This window comes from Phocoena sinus, chromosome 18 (genome assembly GCF_008692025.1).
Source record: "Phocoena sinus isolate mPhoSin1 chromosome 18, mPhoSin1.pri, whole genome shotgun sequence".
Classification (NCBI taxonomy): domain Eukaryota; kingdom Metazoa; phylum Chordata; class Mammalia; order Artiodactyla; family Phocoenidae; genus Phocoena; species Phocoena sinus.
In genome coordinates this window covers 61021350-61039747 of record NC_045780.1, presented here as the reverse complement: position 1 = coordinate 61039747, position 18398 = coordinate 61021350, and the positions used below count along the sequence as shown (strand labels likewise).

Sequence of the window (18398 nt, the reverse complement as noted above, 5' to 3'; positions counted from 1 at the left end):
GGAATCTAGAAAAATGGTACAGATGAACCAGTCTACAATGCAGAAACAGAGACATAGATGTAGAGAACAAACGTATGGACACCAAAGGGGGAAAGCGGGTGGTGGGGGGTTGGTGATGGTGGTGGGATGAATTGGGAGATTGGGATTGACATATACACACTACGATGTATAAAACAGATAACTAATAAGACCAGCTGTATAAAAAATAAGTTAAAAAAAATAAAAAGAAAATGGGAAAGGGAGGGAAGGTTAACTTTATACTATAGAAACCTTAGGGGATTAAGGTCCATATTAACAGTCATAAGTAATCTTGATGTCAGCTAGCACCCTAATATGAAGTGATGAAAATGGTACTTTATCTCTGTGGTCTTCCCGTGTCCCCAGAACCCATAACCCCAACAAAATCATGAGAAAATCATCAGATAAATTCCAACTGAGGGACATTCTACAAAACGCCTGACCAGTATTCCTCAAAACTGTCAAGATCATCAAAAACAGGAAAAATCTGAGAAAAGGTCACAGCCAAGAGGAGTCTAAGGGACAGAAAGACTAAATGTAATGTAGCATCCTGGATGGGATTCTATACAGAAAAAGGACATAAGGTAAACACTAAGCAGTAAGAACATTCCTGGAAACCCTTCGTTCACAGGATGCTAGCAGTAATATACCTGAGAATCATCTAAATATATACCATTAAATTAAAACTATAAGCATTGCCAACTCTACTTCTTCTTCACTAGGTCCCTAAAATGCCTGCAACTATGCTAAGGCCACCCCACACGAGTGGAAGTGTGGTACAGTAGAAGTCAGTTAGAAAAGAGGCAGTGTACTTAACAGACTGCCATTAAAATATATTACTTCTGTAAATTTTTTAAAACATCTTTATTGGAGTATAATTGCTTTACAATGGTGTGTTAGTTTCTGCTTTTTAACGAAGTGAATCAGCTATACATATACATATATCCCCATATCTCCTCCCTCTTGCATCTCCCTCCCACCCTCCATATCTCACCCTTCTACGTGGTCACAAAGCACCGAGCTGACCTCCCTGTGCTATGCGGCTGCTTCCCACTAGCTATCTATTTTATATTTCGTAGTATATATAGTCCATGCCACTCCCTCACTTCGTCCCAGCTTACCCTTCCCCCTCCCCGTGTCCTCGAGTCCATTCTCTACATGTGCGTCTTTATTCCTGTCCTGCCCCTAGGCTCTTCAGAACAATTTTTTTTTTTTTAGACTCCATATATATGTGTTAGCGTACATTCTTTCTTTCTTTCTTTCTGACTTACTTCACTCTGTATGACAGTCTCTAGGTCCATCCACTTCACTACAAATAACACAATTTCGTTTCTTTTTAGGGCTGAGTAATATTGCATTGTATATATATATGCCACATCTTCTTTATCCATTCATGTGTCGATGGACATTTAGGTTGCTTTCGTGTCTGCAGTGAACATTGTGGTACATGACTCTTTTTGAATTATGTTTTTGTCCAGGTATACGCCCAGTAGTGGGATTGCTGGGTCATATGGTAGTTCTATTTTTAGGTTTTCAGGGAACATCCATACTGTTCTCCATAGTGGTGTGGGGCCTTTAGGGACTTTCCACCCCCTCACTTGTTCCCGTAAACCAACCTCTTGCACCACTCCTTCTCCCTATCGAAACCAATTCTTCTCCCTATCGTGCGCCACTCCTTCTCCCTATCGAAACCAATTCTTCTCCCTATCGAAACCAATTCTTGGAGTTTTTCAGTTGACGGGGACTTTCCAGCCAGCGGGTAATTTTCCAGTTGCCCGTAACAGGTATACGCCCTAACCGCCACAATGAACGAACAACTGTAACGGCCAGAAGGTGGGGCAAAAGTTCCTAAGCCAATGAATTCAAAAGTCACCACATTTACCCAATCATTGTGAGAATATACCCGCCCTATGAGTAAATAAACCTATAAAAAGTATGTGATTCCGCTTTTAGGGGTTCCCCATCGGCCTCCTGCGTGAGGTTCAGGGAACCCCGGTGCATCGGCTCCTAATAAACCTCTTGCGTGTTGCAGCGGCTCTCGACTCTTGGCGGTTCTTGGGCGAGTTGGAATCCCTCGTAGACCGTTTGGGTCTAACAGTGGCTGTATCAGTGTACATTCCCACCAACAGTGCAAGAGGGTTGCCTTTTCTCCACACCCTCTCCAGCATTTATTGTTGGTAGATTTTATGATGATGGCCATTCTGACTGGTGTGAGGAGATACCTCATTGTAGTTTTGATTTGCATTTCTCTAATGATTAGTGATGTTGAGCATCCTTTCATGTGTTTGTTGGCAATCTGTATATCTTCTTTGGAGAAATGTCTATTTAGGTCTTCTGCCCATTTTTGGATGGGGTTGGTTTTTTTGATATTGAGCTGCATGAGCTGCTTGTAAATTTTGGAGATTAATCCTTTGTCATTTGATTCGTTTGCAAATATTTTCTCCCATTCTGAGGGTTGTCTTTTCATCCTGTTTATGGTTTCCTTTGCTGTGCAAAAGCTTTTAACTTTCATTAGGCCCCATTTGTTTATTTTTATTTCTATTGCTCTAGGAGGTGGGTCAAAAAGGATCTTGCTGTGATGTATGACATAGAGTGTTCTTCCTATGTTTTCCTCTAAGAGTTTTATAGTGTCTGGCCTGATATTTAGGTCTTTAATTCATTCTGAGTTTATTTTTGAGTTTGGTGTTAGGGAATGTTCTAATTTCATTCTCTTACATGTAGCTGTTCAGTTACCCCGGCACCACTTATTGAAGAGGCTGTCTTTTCTCCATTGTATATTTTTGCCTCCTTTATCAAAGATAAGGTGACTATATGTGTGTGGGTTTATCTCTGGACTTTCTAACCTGTTCCATTGGTGTATATTTCTGTTTTTGTGCCAGTACCATACTGGCTGGATTACTGTAGCTTTGTAGTATAGTCTGAAGTCCAGCAGCCTCCAGATCTGTTTTTCTTTCTCAAGATTGCTTTGGCTCTTCAGGGTCTTTTGTGTTTCCATACAAATTGTGCAATTTTTTGTTCTATTCCTGTGAAAAATGCCATTGGTAGTTTGATAGGGATTGCATTGAATCTGTACATTGCTCTGGGTAGTACACTTTCACAATGTTGATTCTTCCAATCCAAGAACATGGAGTATGTCTCCATCTATTTCTATCATCTTTAATTTCTTTCATCAGTATCTTATAGTTTTCTGCATACAGGTCTTTTGTCTCCTTAGGTAGGTTTATTCATAGGTATTTTATTCTTTTGGTTGCAGTGGGAAATGGAAGTGTTTCCTTAATTTCTCTTTCTTTTCATTCTTTTTTCTTTATTCTGCTCTGCAGTAGTTATTTCCACTATTTTATCTTCCAGGTCACTTATCCGTTCTTCTGCCTCAGTTATTCTGCTATTGATTTCTTCTAGAGAATTTTAAATTTCATTTATTGTGCTGCTCATCATTGTTTGTTTGCTCTTTAGTTCTTCTAGGTCCTTGTTAAACGTTTCTTGTATTTTGTCCATTCTATTTCCAAGATTTTGGATCATCCTTACTATCATTACTCTGAATTCTTTTTCAGGTAAACTGCCTATTTCCTCTCATTTGTTTGGTCTGGTGGGTTTTTACCTTGCTCCTTCATCTGCTGTGTGCTTCTCTGTCTTTTCATTTTGCTTAACTTACTGTGTTTGGGGTCTCCTTTTTGCAGGCTGCAAGTTCATAGTTCACATTGTCTTTGGTGTCTGCCCCCAGTGGCTAATGTTGGCTCAGTAAGTTGTGTAGTCTTCCTGGTGAAGGAGACTAGTGCCTATCTTTTGGTGCATGAAGCTTGTCTTTCTGGTGGGCAGGACCCCATCTGGTGGTGTGTTTTGGGGTGTCTGTGACCTTATTATGATTTTAGGCAGCCTCTCTGCTAATGGGTGGGGTTGTGTTCCTTTCTTGGCATGGGATGTCCAGCACTATAGCTTGCTGGTTGTTGAGTGAAGCTGTTTCTTAGCGTTGAGATGGAGATCTCTGGGAGAGTTTTCGCCGTTTGATATCACATGGGGCCAGGAGGTCTCTGGTGGACCAATGACCTGAAATCAGCTCTCCCACCTCAGAGGCACAGGCCTGACACCTGTCCAGAGCACCAAGACCCTGTCAGTCACATGGCCAGGTATGTGGGGAGTTTCTTGCCTTTTGGGAAGTTTGAGGTCTTCTGCCAGTTTCCAGTAGGTGTTTTGTAGAAGTTGTTCCACATGTAGATGTATTTCTGATGTATTTGTGGGGAGGAATGTGATCTGCACAGCTTACTCCTCCGCCATCTTAAAGTTCCAGCTATTCAAAACGTGATCTTAAGACCAGCACGTGGGAATAATCTGGCACCCTGTTAAAACTGTAGAATCCCAGGCCAGACCTACTGAAGTGGACCGTGCATTTTCACAGATCTACGGGTGATTTTTATACACATTAGAATTGGAGAAACACCATTTTAATTCAAACCTGAGCAGAGTTACTGTCATAAAACCTTGTTTTTTTTCTTTTCCTTTGTGCTTAGTCTAGTTTCACTTGTTTACAGGGTGCTTCATGCAGAGGCCTCGCACACCCGGTACTTCAGCGTGCCTAGTGAGAAATGGCTGCACTGACACCTTAGCTTGGCCCGCGCCGTGTGCGGAAACGCTGCCTCTGACACTGCAACTCGAGATGTCTATAAATTTTTTAAAGTAGATGACAGTTTCTGGAAATGTCAGAGTATTGTATAGAAAACTAAAGCATCTCCCAAAGACAATTATACTCTCTAGCTAGACAAATTACTTTTTAAAGTAACTGTGAAGACACTGTAGGGTGACCAAAACTAGGCAGAAACCAGAGGATACATAATCCTTGAAAGAATGGAAAGAGTCTGGGTGAAACTCAGATCTATTTAGTTTTTCTACTAAACAATGTCCATTAAATATATCTTAAGCAAACAGTGAAGTCGTAATGGGCTGAGAAGTCAGAAGCCAGAATTTAAGATCAAAAGCAGCTGGAAAGTGAGAAAAAAATACCACAAAAAAATGAATAATAAATGGAGGTGGCCCAAACTTGTATACAACCTCCCCCCAGGCCCTTGGCTGCTTCTTGAACTATGCACACATTGGGGGAAAGCCCCAGGGTGTTCAGGAAAACAACAGCTTGAAGGTTTAGAGAACTGAGTAGAGATCACAGCAGGCACTGAGTTCTAAGGAGACAGAATTCAGAGTTTAAGATTCCAAGTCTTTTTGAAGAAATTAATAAGGTGATTCTAAAATTTACATGGAAACGCATAAACTTAGTACAGCCAGGACAATCTAGAAAAAAACTGAATAGGAAGTGTGTTTGGTTCTGGGTGTGGGCTATAATAGGGGCACAAGAAAGCTTGCTGGGAGGATGGAAATGTGCTATATCTCAATGTGATTTGTGGTTACACGTGGATATAAGTTTGTCAAAATTCACTGAACTCTACACTTTCAAGCTGTGCATTATATTTTTGCAATGCATTCTTCAACTAAATAGAATATTGGAATAAGGTCATTTCAACATATTCCATGCCACTGAACGAACTCATGTGAGTTAGGATCCCTGAACTTCAGCCTTCAATAGCTTCATGAAAAAAACCTGTCTTCGTGGTCATCCCATTTTGTCCTCCCATTTGTGTCCATGTAGCCGCTGCTGTGGGCATCTCAGGTATGGGCAGCTACTTGGTTAGTTCCACTATTTCCACTTCCCCACTTAGTGGCCTTGTGAAGAGTTGTCTTATCTTGTGCTCTTCTGGAGCTCTAAGAAATTTAGCATGGTTGTGACATGCTCCATCGCTGCGCTTTTCTATGGAGCAGGAAAAATCGCTGGGACATGATGTGTATGAGGTTGACAAGATACAACCATCTGCTTGGACATATCATGCTAACACTTTTCTACTCTGATTTGATGGTGGGCTTTGGGGAACTCTGGGCTCTTGCAGTTTCTCCAGCGCCTAGCAGCATTTCAAGAGCATAAGCGCACTATATCCTTGGATCGCCAAATGTGCTATTTTAAAAAAAATGATTTCTTCTTTAAGTGGGCTTATCTAAAAGGCAGAAGAGTACAGGGAATGAGAATCTTTTCAGTCTCTCAGCTCTTTCCTTGGAGGTGAAGCTTAGAGAGTTTTGAAGCCTCATTCTACTTCTTAATATCTATGTGTCTGGGAAAGATAACCTATTTCAGGTCTGTGTAAGGTTTTATAAACTCAGAGGTAAGGCTCTATAAAATGTGTATAATAATAGAACATCTCTCCTAGTGTTTTTCAGAGGAGTAAATAAAATAATGTAAGCTATTTACAAAAATTTATATTATAGGGTAAAACCCCAAAATTACTATTATTAGCTACTCACTGGACTATAGTTTAAGAAAGAAAGGGGGATTGTTCTTATTGGAAATTAAAAAACTCTGTGGTGTCTTACTGTTCCTGAGGTAATGGGCATAAAATACGCTAGTTACAGCTGAATAAGGGACAAGAAATAGAGGTGGTAACAACACATTATTTTAATATATAAAAATATTACTCTGATTCACTCTCCATGCCATAGTTTCTTATGTAGAGAAAATAATATACTCATAAAATTAATGTAAGGATTACATAGGAAAATAATGCATTCAAATTTCTTACCATGATGACTGATACATAGTAAGCACTCAGTAATATTAAGTGAATTGACTTGTACAATCATCATTTCTCATGAATTCAGAGGAGAAGAACGCATATAGGAAAATGTTTATCAAGAATAAAATGTAGGGCTTCCCTGGTGGCGCGCAGTGGTTGAGAGTCCACCTGCCGATGCAGGGGACACGGGTTCGTGCCCCGGTCCGGGAAGATCCCACATACCGCGGAGCGGCTGGGCCCATGAGCCATGGCCGCTGAGCCTGCACGTCCGGAGCCTGTGCTCCGTAACGGGAGAGGCCACAACAGTGAGAGGCCTGCATACCACACACACACACACACACAAAATAATAATAATAGTAAAATGTAACAATAGCCAATTGCATAGTTATTTCCTAAAACTGACCTGAGTAAATTAGCCATCTAGTAAGAATATTGAGCCACCACCTTTCTAAATTAATGTTAACTTACACTAACATACTACAATCTATTTCATAAAGGCCTATTACACTAATCTTCTGAGGTAATCCTCAAAACCTGTGAGATAGATATTATCTTTCTTTAATGAGAGGTTACAAGTCCTGCAGAGGTGACACACAGCTGTGTCAGAGCTGGGATGAAAATCCATGAATTTAGATTCAAAGTCTCTGGACTTTTCCACCAATCCAGAAATTTTTCATATGCAAAAATAGAGCAAGCTATTTCTGCCACTTCCCAACTTTTCCAATTAGGACTCCCCTGAGACCTCTCACTCTTATCCAAGTTCTTTCTGGCTTAGTCTCCCATGAAAGTTTTTGTGCCTTATCTTTTTTAAATTAGTTTTGAAACAGAATGATCATGTGCATTCTTTTCACTGGATCTGAGCCACTGCAGAGCCTGAAAGAAAGGTGACAATATATTGTGAGGATGGGAGGTGTGAGCACTTAAGAAATAAATGGAATTCAAATGTGTATGTCGGTTCAGAATGGGCAGGAAAGAACCAAGAAAATGGTTTTCATTCATCTTCCTTTTAATCAAAGCCTGCATTTGAGGAGATGAGGTCCATCCCTCAAGGCAGAAGGCTAAGGGCTCTGTAATCACCAGATATTAATCTATGGTAGAACAGACTCTACCGTCTACCTCTTTCCTAAAATGGGAAAATTCATCTTTTAAAGACACATCTCTGGTTTACCTTCCAGATAGATAAAACTTTATATCTGGTAAAACTGATGTTAATTTAATTTTATCAGATCTCATTGCCAGGATTCATTTGTTTCTTTGTATACAAATACTGTAAAATCACTAAGACATTAACCAATAATGAAAATTTACATAAAAATAGAGAACTTGTGCACCAGGGTGATAAGTACAGTACTTAGTAGCATAAGAAATATTTTGTTTATTAGTATTGGTATATGAGGAGTTAAAGTTGATTCATCCATCATTGCTTCATTGAATTTTAATGTTTTGATCAACTCATTATGATATTACAGTTTTGGGTGAATTTTAATGAGTTCAAGTATTCATTACGATACAATATAATTATTTCCATGGAAGTATGTGCTTTGGTTCAGTGATATTTTATTGAATCATATAATTATGAAATCAAATGCAGCATCATAAACATCCATAATTGAAGAGACATGTAGCATTATACATCGAAATCCTGGCATTTAAATTCAAAATTAAGTATTACGAACACCTTTGTTGGAGAGGACAATGTAAAATATCTGAATCATGCCTTGTTGCCACAGGAAAAAATGCATCCCAAATAAGTTTTTAATAATTCATGCTTCAAAGTCACCAGTGACATAAAATAACATGGTGAAGATGTCTAAATTTTATTATAAAACAAAACTCTCTCATTGGTTAGCATTTTTCAAAAAAGGAGAAAAAGGAAACCTACTCACTATAGACCTAAGTAAAAAGATGACCTTGGGTGAAGATGTAATTTATAAAATGTGTAAAGTATAATCAATTCAATTGTAATCAAGAATAAGACCAGGGCTTCCCTGGTGGCACAGTGGTTAAGAATCTGCCTGCCAATGCAGGGGACATGGGTTAGAGCCCTGGTCCGGGAAGATCCCACATGCCGTGAAGCAACAAAGCCTGAGAGCCACAACTACTGAGCCCGAGCGCCTAGAGCCTATGCCCTGCAACAAGAGAAGCCACTGCAATGAGAAGCCCGCGCACCACTACGAAGAGTAGCCCCCACTCGCCACACCTAAAGGAAGCTCATACGCAGCAACGAAGACCCAATGCAGCCAAAAATAAATAAATGAATGAATGAATTAAAAAAAAACGAATAAGACCAAAACCACCAGTGGGAGTGGCCTAAAACTGTGATTAAAAGTAATGTTAAATGTGGCTACTCTGCAAAAAAAAAAAAAAAAAAAAGATAATTAAATCTTACTTAACTCCATAGTGTCAATTTCAAGAGGTTTCCACTGGCTAAGACTTTGTAATCGGGGCTGTTTCTTTACTGGAGTAGAAATAAATTTTTCAGATACCTGTGTTATCCTTTGGGTCCTTCCTGGTTTCTGTAGTGGAATGGCTAGATTGATCTGGGCCCAGATTCATGACAATTAAAGCATGACAAGATCTCACTGGCGTTTTGGGGTGAAGAGCTGATACCTGTTGTCAGAACTCGTGTCCCAGCCATTTGCTTCTTTGTCCTGCTTTCGGATTTGCGCTGCTGGCAACCCTGTGTCACCTCACAGGGCACAGGGAGAGATTCTGGGTCTACTGAGGGTCACATGGGGGCCACAAGATGTGAAAGACATTGTCGCTTTCGGACCATCTCATGTGTCTCCTACTGCCTCATGGCCTATTCAGGGGCAGAGGAGAGGCCTTCTCTAGCGGGAAAATCTTCAGTTTGTTCTCTTGAGGTCTACATTTTGATATGTCCTAAGGAATTCAGAAAAACAGGTTCTTCTTCACAAAGCCTGGCATTCAAGGGCTTTTCTGATGCACACCCAAAAATCCTGTTTTGGATACCAGAGGTAAAATAATAAACTCTTTGCTCCAACAATCCTTATGCCTTATCCTTCAACCCTCTTCCTCGCTTTTCTCCTCCTCCCCACAGATGAATGCCTCAGGAAACCATGGAGAAGACTGGTATATGAAACTGCACAAGGAAAGCCCATACTAGTACATATATAAAATATTAATATATATTTTTACCTTTGTTATACATGTATAAATAATTCCTTATTAAATACCTTTGCTGGAAATATTGCTTTGAATTTCTGACTACTTTTGTACTTAGTTATTTACAAGAAAAATTATTTGCTCATACTGTAATAAACTTTATAATATTTAAAAAAGTATTGTTAAATTGCATTCCAGAAAGCTTGTGTGAGGGATCCCAATTGAGCCCATCCTGACCAACCTTATCTTGGCCAATTGAGGGTGGTAGGGAAAGAGAGGGAGAGACAATGAGAGGTTTTGAGAGAGCTGTGCTTCATTGTATGTATTTACATAAAAGGAAGCTGAACACTGGCCTCTTTTTTGAGGATCATTACTCACATTTTTGTCTATTCTTAACTGTGGCAACATTTAAGACTGGTGGCATTGTGCTTTTGTTATCAACTTTTATGAGCTCTTTATATATTAAGGGTATCAAATCTTTGTCATATTTATTACAACTTATCATTTTCCTTTAGTTTTAGATTTTACCTTTCTGATGGCATTATTTATTATAATTGCAATTTCCATAATCCTTTTACACTTTAAGTCCTGCACGTACATAAACCACAACTGTCTTATTCTTTAGTTTATCCTAAGTACTTTAAAACAGTAACTATACATACTTGTTAATAAGTAGAGCAACCTAAGGTGAGAAATAAGGAATCAAAACATGAAAAAATATTTACTTTTTGCTATGTAGAACGACTTGGCTGGCTTAATTTTGTTCTTTTCAATTGTAAGAGCAATTTGTACTTTTAATACAAATTACTAGAACTTCAAAAGGGAAACTGAAAGAGGTTGAATAGTTTCACAATCAAATATAATTTTTTTTGTATTATCTCTATTTCGCTATGAATGTATTTTGCATTTCATTTATATTTCTTTGTACCTGTGAGCATACTGAATGTGGAAACAATTATCCTTTTTATTTTTTTTTAATTAATTTATTTATTTACTTATTTTTGGCTGCGTTGGGTCTTTGTTGCTGCACATGAGCGGCAAGCGAGGGCTACTCTTTGTTGTGCTGAGCGGGCTTCTCATTGCAGTGGCTTCTTGTTGCGGAGCAGGGCTCTAGGCCTGTGGGTTTCAGTAGTTGTGGCACGCAGGCTCAGTAGTTATGGCTCGAGGGCTCTAGAGCGCAGGCTCAGTAGTTGTGGCACACGGGCTTAGTTGCTCCGCAGCATGTGGGATCTTCCTGGACCAGGGCTCGAACCCGTGTCCCCTGCATTGGCAGGCAGATTCTTAACCACTGCACCACCAGGGAAGTCCTGTCCTTTTTAAAACTAAGTATATATAACACTGATTTGGGATTGGCGTAACCTTCCTAATATGAATGATCATTTCATGTGACATTTTGTTTACAAATTTGTGTTACTAACTCCTTCCCCAAGCTCTGTAACCTTTCAATTCTTAATATTGGGATTAATTTCAGAAAGTAGTGTTAAAAGATGAACTGAGGTATATTAAAAATTTTAAGAATTTATTTGTGCAAAAATTAATTCAAATCAGGGAGTGCTAAATGTGAAGTGGTTAGAAGTGTTCCACTGAGAGGAACTTGGGGGAGAGATTTTATAGAGAAAAAGGCAGAGGCAAAGTTAGGAAATCATTGACTGCAATAACTTAAAGAGTAGTTGGCTCTTTGTGACTGGTTGTCCTTAGGTTTCAACTTTGTAACCTTAAGGCATTTACAGGCTTAGAGTCTGCTTTGCTTATGTCGACCACCATGGCACTAGAACCAGGTCACTCTAACGACCCCCTTGTTTAATTAATATAACAGTGGTTACAGTTTTCTTAAAAATATGTATTCAAATGATAGCAATTGTAATTTTAGTACTAACTGATTAAGAAAATTGATAATGCCAAACGAATTTGAGTATATATATCAGCAAATCAATATGTATATCAGCATACACTTGAAAAATGAGATATCCAGTCTATAGTCATGGCACATGGATTTATAGACCCCTTCCAATACCTCTCTTAACCTCAGTGTCATTCACTCACTCAAACCCTCTTGTATGGCTCACACATTATGAACCACTGTTTGAAGAGGATAAATGCATGTCAGTCATCCCCCAAATTTATAATCCTATGAAAATGAACAAACATCACTTTAAAAATGGTTGATTTGTCTGCTGTTTTTCCTCAAAGCATAATTTTCTCATTCCCAGAGCAGAAAGTTATTTCCTACTTGTCAATCTTTCAAGATTAAACATGGCTTTAGTCTACTGCAAAACCCAATGATAATTTGAAGAATTATGGGCTGGCTTCTTCACCCCAAATCTATGTAGGATACTCTGACATATGTTACTATGGAGAGGACAGTTGGTACTTTTAAAAAAACAAAAGAAGAGCATTTTCAATGTTTCTTTTTCAAACAAAAGAAGAGACTTTTCAATATCTTAAGTGCTCATTTGCAATCACATAAAATGTTTTCTTTTTCTTTAAATGTCAAGGTGATGTTTTTGTGATAAATGTAAAATCAAATTCACAGCTCATTCTTTATACCTTAAGTGACTTTAGCAGGTGGGAGACAATTATAAGTAGGCATTCCTGAGGCTAAAGCAAAAACACCTTTACCTTTAGAACTTAAATTCTTATATAAGTGGTAATAATTTTAAAAATATTTTTCTGCTCTAAATATTTTTAAGGTGCAAAATATACACTAAAGTACCAAGAAGGCATTCACACACTCACAGCAAATTCAATTGCATATCCAGTAGAGACGCAGCTGTATTTAAGTATGACTATCATTACTCAAATAATCAAATTTATTTTAACTGCTAAAATTACTCTAGAAATAAGAGGTCTTATACTTTATCATTCACCACATATCCAAATTATAGTATTATCAGAGTTATTTCACTCACAACAATTGTGGGAAGTATGGAGATTAAGTATTATTGTCCTCATGAAAATTCCAAGGCAGAGAGAATGGGAGGGCCCAGCTCTAAATCAAAGAGATAATTAACGGTAAAGATAGGACCAGAATCAAAATAAATCCATTCTCTGCCAAGCTTTTATTCAACCAGAGTACCTCTCTCTATTGGCAATAATATAAAATGCTTTATTATATTTAATATTTATAAAGAAAGTCTTAATTCTATAGTTGATGTGCTACATAAAAAAGGTTAAAAAAAAGATTATGAACATTGTTGCCAGGAAAATAGTTATATCATATCAACATGAATATAAATGATAATATTATGCTGGGTAGGGGTTGCCCTCCTCTCCGCCCACCTGTCCCCCACTCCCCCCCATGGCTCCAGGCAGATCTGCTTTCACAGTTTCAGCTTCAGGTCACCTGGCCTGAGGTGATGGCCCTAATGATATCTGAATCACCTTCAGGGCCATTCTCGCCTTTTCGTGAAGAATAGCACACATCCACAGCTAAAAAATTCTGTCATCCTTTTCTATAAAATCAAAAAGGTCCAAAAGCCTTCCTTCACTCTGTCCCGTTTTCTCCATTCTCTTTAATGCCATCTGGCAGTATGTCTGCTGGTATAATCCCATCTCTGATCCTGGCCTCTACTTGATGGCTGATTAGGTCCATGGTTTGTATCCATTCTGATCTCATCAAAATGGTCAGTTACACTCTCAGTGTCCTCTTCAGAATATGCTTTCTCATTTTTTTGCAATATGGATAGGCTGAGAATTTTTCAAATCTTTAAGTTCTGGTTTCTTTTTGCTCATTGCTTAACAATTCCTTCTTCAATTTATTTCTCTCTTGGATTTTACTATCAGCAGTCAGGAGAAAACAAGCCGCTCCTTCAACACGTTACTTAGAAATCTCAGCTAAATATCCAGTTTTATCACTCTCAAGTCCTACCTTCCACAAGACACTGGAACACAGACACAACACAGCCATGTTCTTTGCCACTTTATAACAGGAATCACCTTTTTCTCCACTGTCCAACAACATGTTCCTCATTTCCATCTGGACCTCGTCAGAATGGCCTTTACTGCTGTCAACTAGAAAATTATTCACAACCTAAAAGTTGAGAGTTAGAGTTATGTTTTATTTGGTGGAGATTTTTAGGACTCCAAGCCCAGGAGGAAGCATCTCAAGTAACCCTGAGAGAACTGCTCCAAGGAGGTGATGGGGGAGCTAGGATATATAGGAGTTTTGCAACAAAGGGCAGGTAGTCAGGAACATCAAAAGATTACTGTCAATTAAAGAAAACCATGTGCCTCTTGGCCATCTGTACGTCTTTGGAGAAATATCTATTTAGGTATTCTACCCATTTTTTGATTGGGTTGTTTTTGATGACATTAAGTCTCATGAGCTGTTTGTAAATTTTGGAGACTAATCCCTTGTCAGTCACATCATTTGCAAATATTTTCTCCCAATCTGTGGGTTGTCTTTTCATTTTGTTTGTTTCCTTTGCTGTGCAAAAGCTTTTGAGTTTAATCAGGTCCCATTTTTATGTTTGTTTTTATTTCCATTATTCTGGGAGACAGACTGAAAAAGATCTTGCTGCAATTTATGTCAGAGAGTGTTCTGCCTATGCTTTCCTCTAGGAATTTTATAGTGTCCCATCTCACATTTAGGTCTTTAATCCATTTTGAGCTTATTTTTGTGTATTGGGTTAAAGAATGATCTACAATGAGATATCACCTCACACCAGTCAAAATGGCTATCATCAAAAAATACACAAACAATAAATACTGGAGAGGGTGTGGAGAAAAGGGAACCCTCCTACACTGATGGTGGGAAGGTAAATTGTACAGCCACTAGGGAGAACAGTATGGATAGAGCTACCATATGACCCTCCTGGGCATAAATTGGGAGAAAAACATGGCCTGAAAGGATACATGCACTCCAATGTTCATTGCAGCACTGTTTACAACAGCCAAGACATGAAAGCAAACTAAACATCCATGAACAGAGGAATGGATAAAGAAGATGTGTTACATATATAATGGAATATTACTCAGCCATTTAAAAGAATGAAATAATGCCATTGGCAGCAGCATGGATGGACCTAGAGATTGTCATACTGAGTGAAGTAAGTCAGACAGAGAAAGAGAAATATCATATGATATCCCTTACATGAGGAATCTAAAAAGAAATGATACAAATGAACTCATTTAAAAAACAGAAACAGACTCACAGGTTTAGAGAACGAACTTATTGTTATGGGGGGGAAGGGTGGAGGGAAGGGATAGTTAGGGAGCTTGGGATTGACATGTACACACTGCTATATTTAAGATGGATAACCAAAAAGGATGTACTGTGTAGCACAGGGAACTCTGCTCAATGTTATGTGGCAGCCTGGATGGGAGGGGAGTTTGGGGGAGAATGGACACGTGTATATGTATGGCTGAGTCACTTTGCTGTGTACCTGAAACTATCACAACATTGTTAATAGGCTCTACCCCAATCTAAAATAAAAAGTTTTAAAAAAAAATGAATAAAGAAAACCAGATATGTGAAGTTAAAGAATTTAGCACTCTTCTGTGTGTGGGAAGATGCAAGAGTCTGGGCTCACTGACATCATTCCTTTGATATGCACCTCAGCCATCTGGGGCCTGTGTTTTCACATCCTGAGTTTCCTCACTGTAGGGAGTGGCTGCAGTCTGATGGGTGCTAGATGGCAGGCATTCTTTCCTTCCTGAGTTTCCTCAGGGCTCAAGGGCTCACGCTGGAGGGCTGCAATCATTGATGACTAACATCCTTTGTTTACTGATGTGGCAGGCAATATTCCATTTATCACCAACATTCTATATACAGGATTACTTTTGTATTCTCTAAGAAGATGGAAGATTTATTCCCCTTTATTTTCTGAACTCTCACCAGGATCACTTTTAACGGTCCGTAGGCTTTTCCTAACATGCACCTCAAAACTCTTCCAGCCTCTAAAACCTCCACATTTTTAGGTATTTGTTACAGTGGCACCCCACTTCTTACTACCAAAGTCTATCTTAGTTCAGGCTGCTATAACAAAATACCATAGACTGGGTGGCTTAACAAACATTTATTGTAACAATATTGATATAATTATCATGTCAATATTGATGTAAATGAGAGTACTGTTACATATATCATATTATAAAATCAGTGTTTAGGGACTTCCCTGGCGGTCGAGTGGTTAGGACGCCACCCTTCCATTGTAGGGGGCCTGTGTTTGATCCCTGATCAGGGAACTAAGATCCTGCAAGCTGGACTGCATGGCCAAAAAAAAAAAAAAAAAATTACGTATTGAATGGGGATTAAAACTAATTTAAAAAGTTGTTTAAAAATCATGTATGTTCTGGCAGCACATGCACTAAAATTGGAATGACTCAGAGAAGATTAGCTGGGCCCTTGCACAAGAAGACACACAAATTCATGAAGCACTCTGTGTATTTTGTGAAGCATGTTCTCTTAGAGATTATTGTTTCACTGTAAATCTGAAAGCGATCCTGCAAGACATTCAATGGTGGATAACCACTTTTAGAGGAAGTAGGTTAATAATTTTTATACTTAGTAATTTTTAAAGTTTAAATTTTGCATTTTAAGTGCTAAAAGTGACCTATTTTATTTTCTGAATTAACACTACGTTCCCCTGTATTTTACCTTTTTCTCTTGAAGTGAATTTAGAATTAAATAATACTTTAATGTGGTGTTACTACAGTGTAGTATAGAGATATTGTATATAATCCACCAACTCATCTGTCATCTACTGGAGATTTCCAAAGGGAATAAAAAATAATTTAGACATTAAAAAATAGGTATTGATAGGACCTGGAGATTACCATACTAAGTGAAGTAAGTCAGACAGAGAAAGAAAAATACCATATGATATCCCTTACATGAGGAATCTAAAAAAAAGTGGTACAAATGAACTTATTTACAAAACAGAAACGGACTCACAGACTTAGAGAATTGAATTTATGGTTACCAGCAGGGAAGGGTAGGGATGAGGGATGGAATGGGAGTTTGGGATTGACGTGTACACACTGCTATATTTAAAATAGATAACCAACAAGGAACTACTGTATAGCACAGGGAACTCTGCTCAATACTCTGTAATGAATGAATGAAATGGGAAAAGAATTTGAAAAAGAATAGATATGTGTATAACTGAATCGCTTTGCTGTACACCTATAACACAACATTGTTAATCTACTCTACTCCAGTATAAAATAAAATTAAAAAAACAATATTGCAGAAGCATCATACATTTTACAAGTGTATTAATTAATAGTGTGAAATAATAAAGAGCTACCTTGATCATAACAATTAATTTTGTTCTTTAATTATCTGTTACCTGCTGCATCTGACTTTTCTATGTATATGTTCACATCCAGAGAGGCAAAATTTTAAATACCAATTTATAATTAATTTGAAAATTTTATTACACCTTTATCATTGTTTGAGCTCCAGAATTCCTTTTGAGAATTCATCACTGAAAAGGTGTTGAGGTGAAAGAAAAGGTGAGAAGGAAAGGTAATTTTAGGAATATCAGAAAAATGTACCGTACATTGCAATGTCACTTTGGAAAAATACGTGTAGCATAGCAATTAGAGTAATAAAAGACAATATGTAAAATAATATGTCTAAAGTTCAGACCGTGAGTATTTAATGAATATGCAACTTGATTTAGATAAAAGCAGTTGTGACCTGTCCTGATGAAATGGAAAAGAACTGGCTTATAAAATTAAAAAATAAATAAATGAGGAGTAGCAATGCATGAGTTAAACAAATATATATTTCAAAACTGAATATTCAAACAAGAAATAAAGGAGCAGCTTTATCAGAACAAAATGCAAATTATGGTTAATATTGACATGATCTGTGATTAATGACATGAGGAAAGAAACACATGCTAAGAATTGGTACATGATTTTATTGACAATACATTCTGTTGTAGAAAAGTCACAATTACATCTGTTTATGGTTATATGTTTCTTAAAGTGTCATTTGTGACATCTGAAAATGTTTTAATTAAGGGTTTGTATCTAATTCGATCTGTACCCAAAATAATCTTGATATAAATGACATGAAGTGTTGAAAACACTTTAGTAAAATTATCATTTCATAATAATTGAAAGTGGAGTCATTCAAACAATTTATACCTCAAAAATTTACATACAAAATATGAATTCTCAATGTTTTTAAACTGATGACAGTAGAAAATAATATAGAACTCTATTACAATAGAGACTGTTCATTCGAAAGCATTTCTGTGTTTTTTCCCACTACTGCTATTTATTTCATCCAAACAAAAATATTTGCAATTTATATACCTGACAGTATCTGATAAGTCCATTTCTTCTTCTGTTAGATAAGTTTATTCAGATGCCTACCCTTAAAATAGTGCTAAACTATCTTATGCACAGTTCTCTTGGTGGGCACCTTTTTTACATGCATTTTCCTACATCACCTTGGATACAGCTGACTAATCCAGAGCAAATAGTTTACCCATGGCAATGAATATACAGCCTGGTCAGGTGTTTTTAGAATAAAAGATGCACAAATTACTCTCAATGAAATTTGAATTAATTAAATCAGAGAATAAGGTATATAAGATTATCAGATGAACGGTATGAGAACGAGTTAGAATTAAAAACTACGCAATAGGGCTTCCCTGGTGGCGCAGTGGTTGAGAATCTGCGTGCCAGTGC

At 37.8% G+C, this 18398-nt stretch overlaps 1 non-coding gene across 1 annotated transcript; it reads left to right on the top strand.

The window, feature by feature from the left end:
- Positions 1–16035: 16035 nt before the first annotated feature.
- LOC116743376 lies at positions 16036–16139 on the top strand. Its single transcript, XR_004346761.1, has one exon. It is a non-coding gene; the product is annotated as a U6 spliceosomal RNA (small nuclear RNA).
- The last annotated feature ends 2259 nt before the right edge of the window (positions 16140–18398 follow it).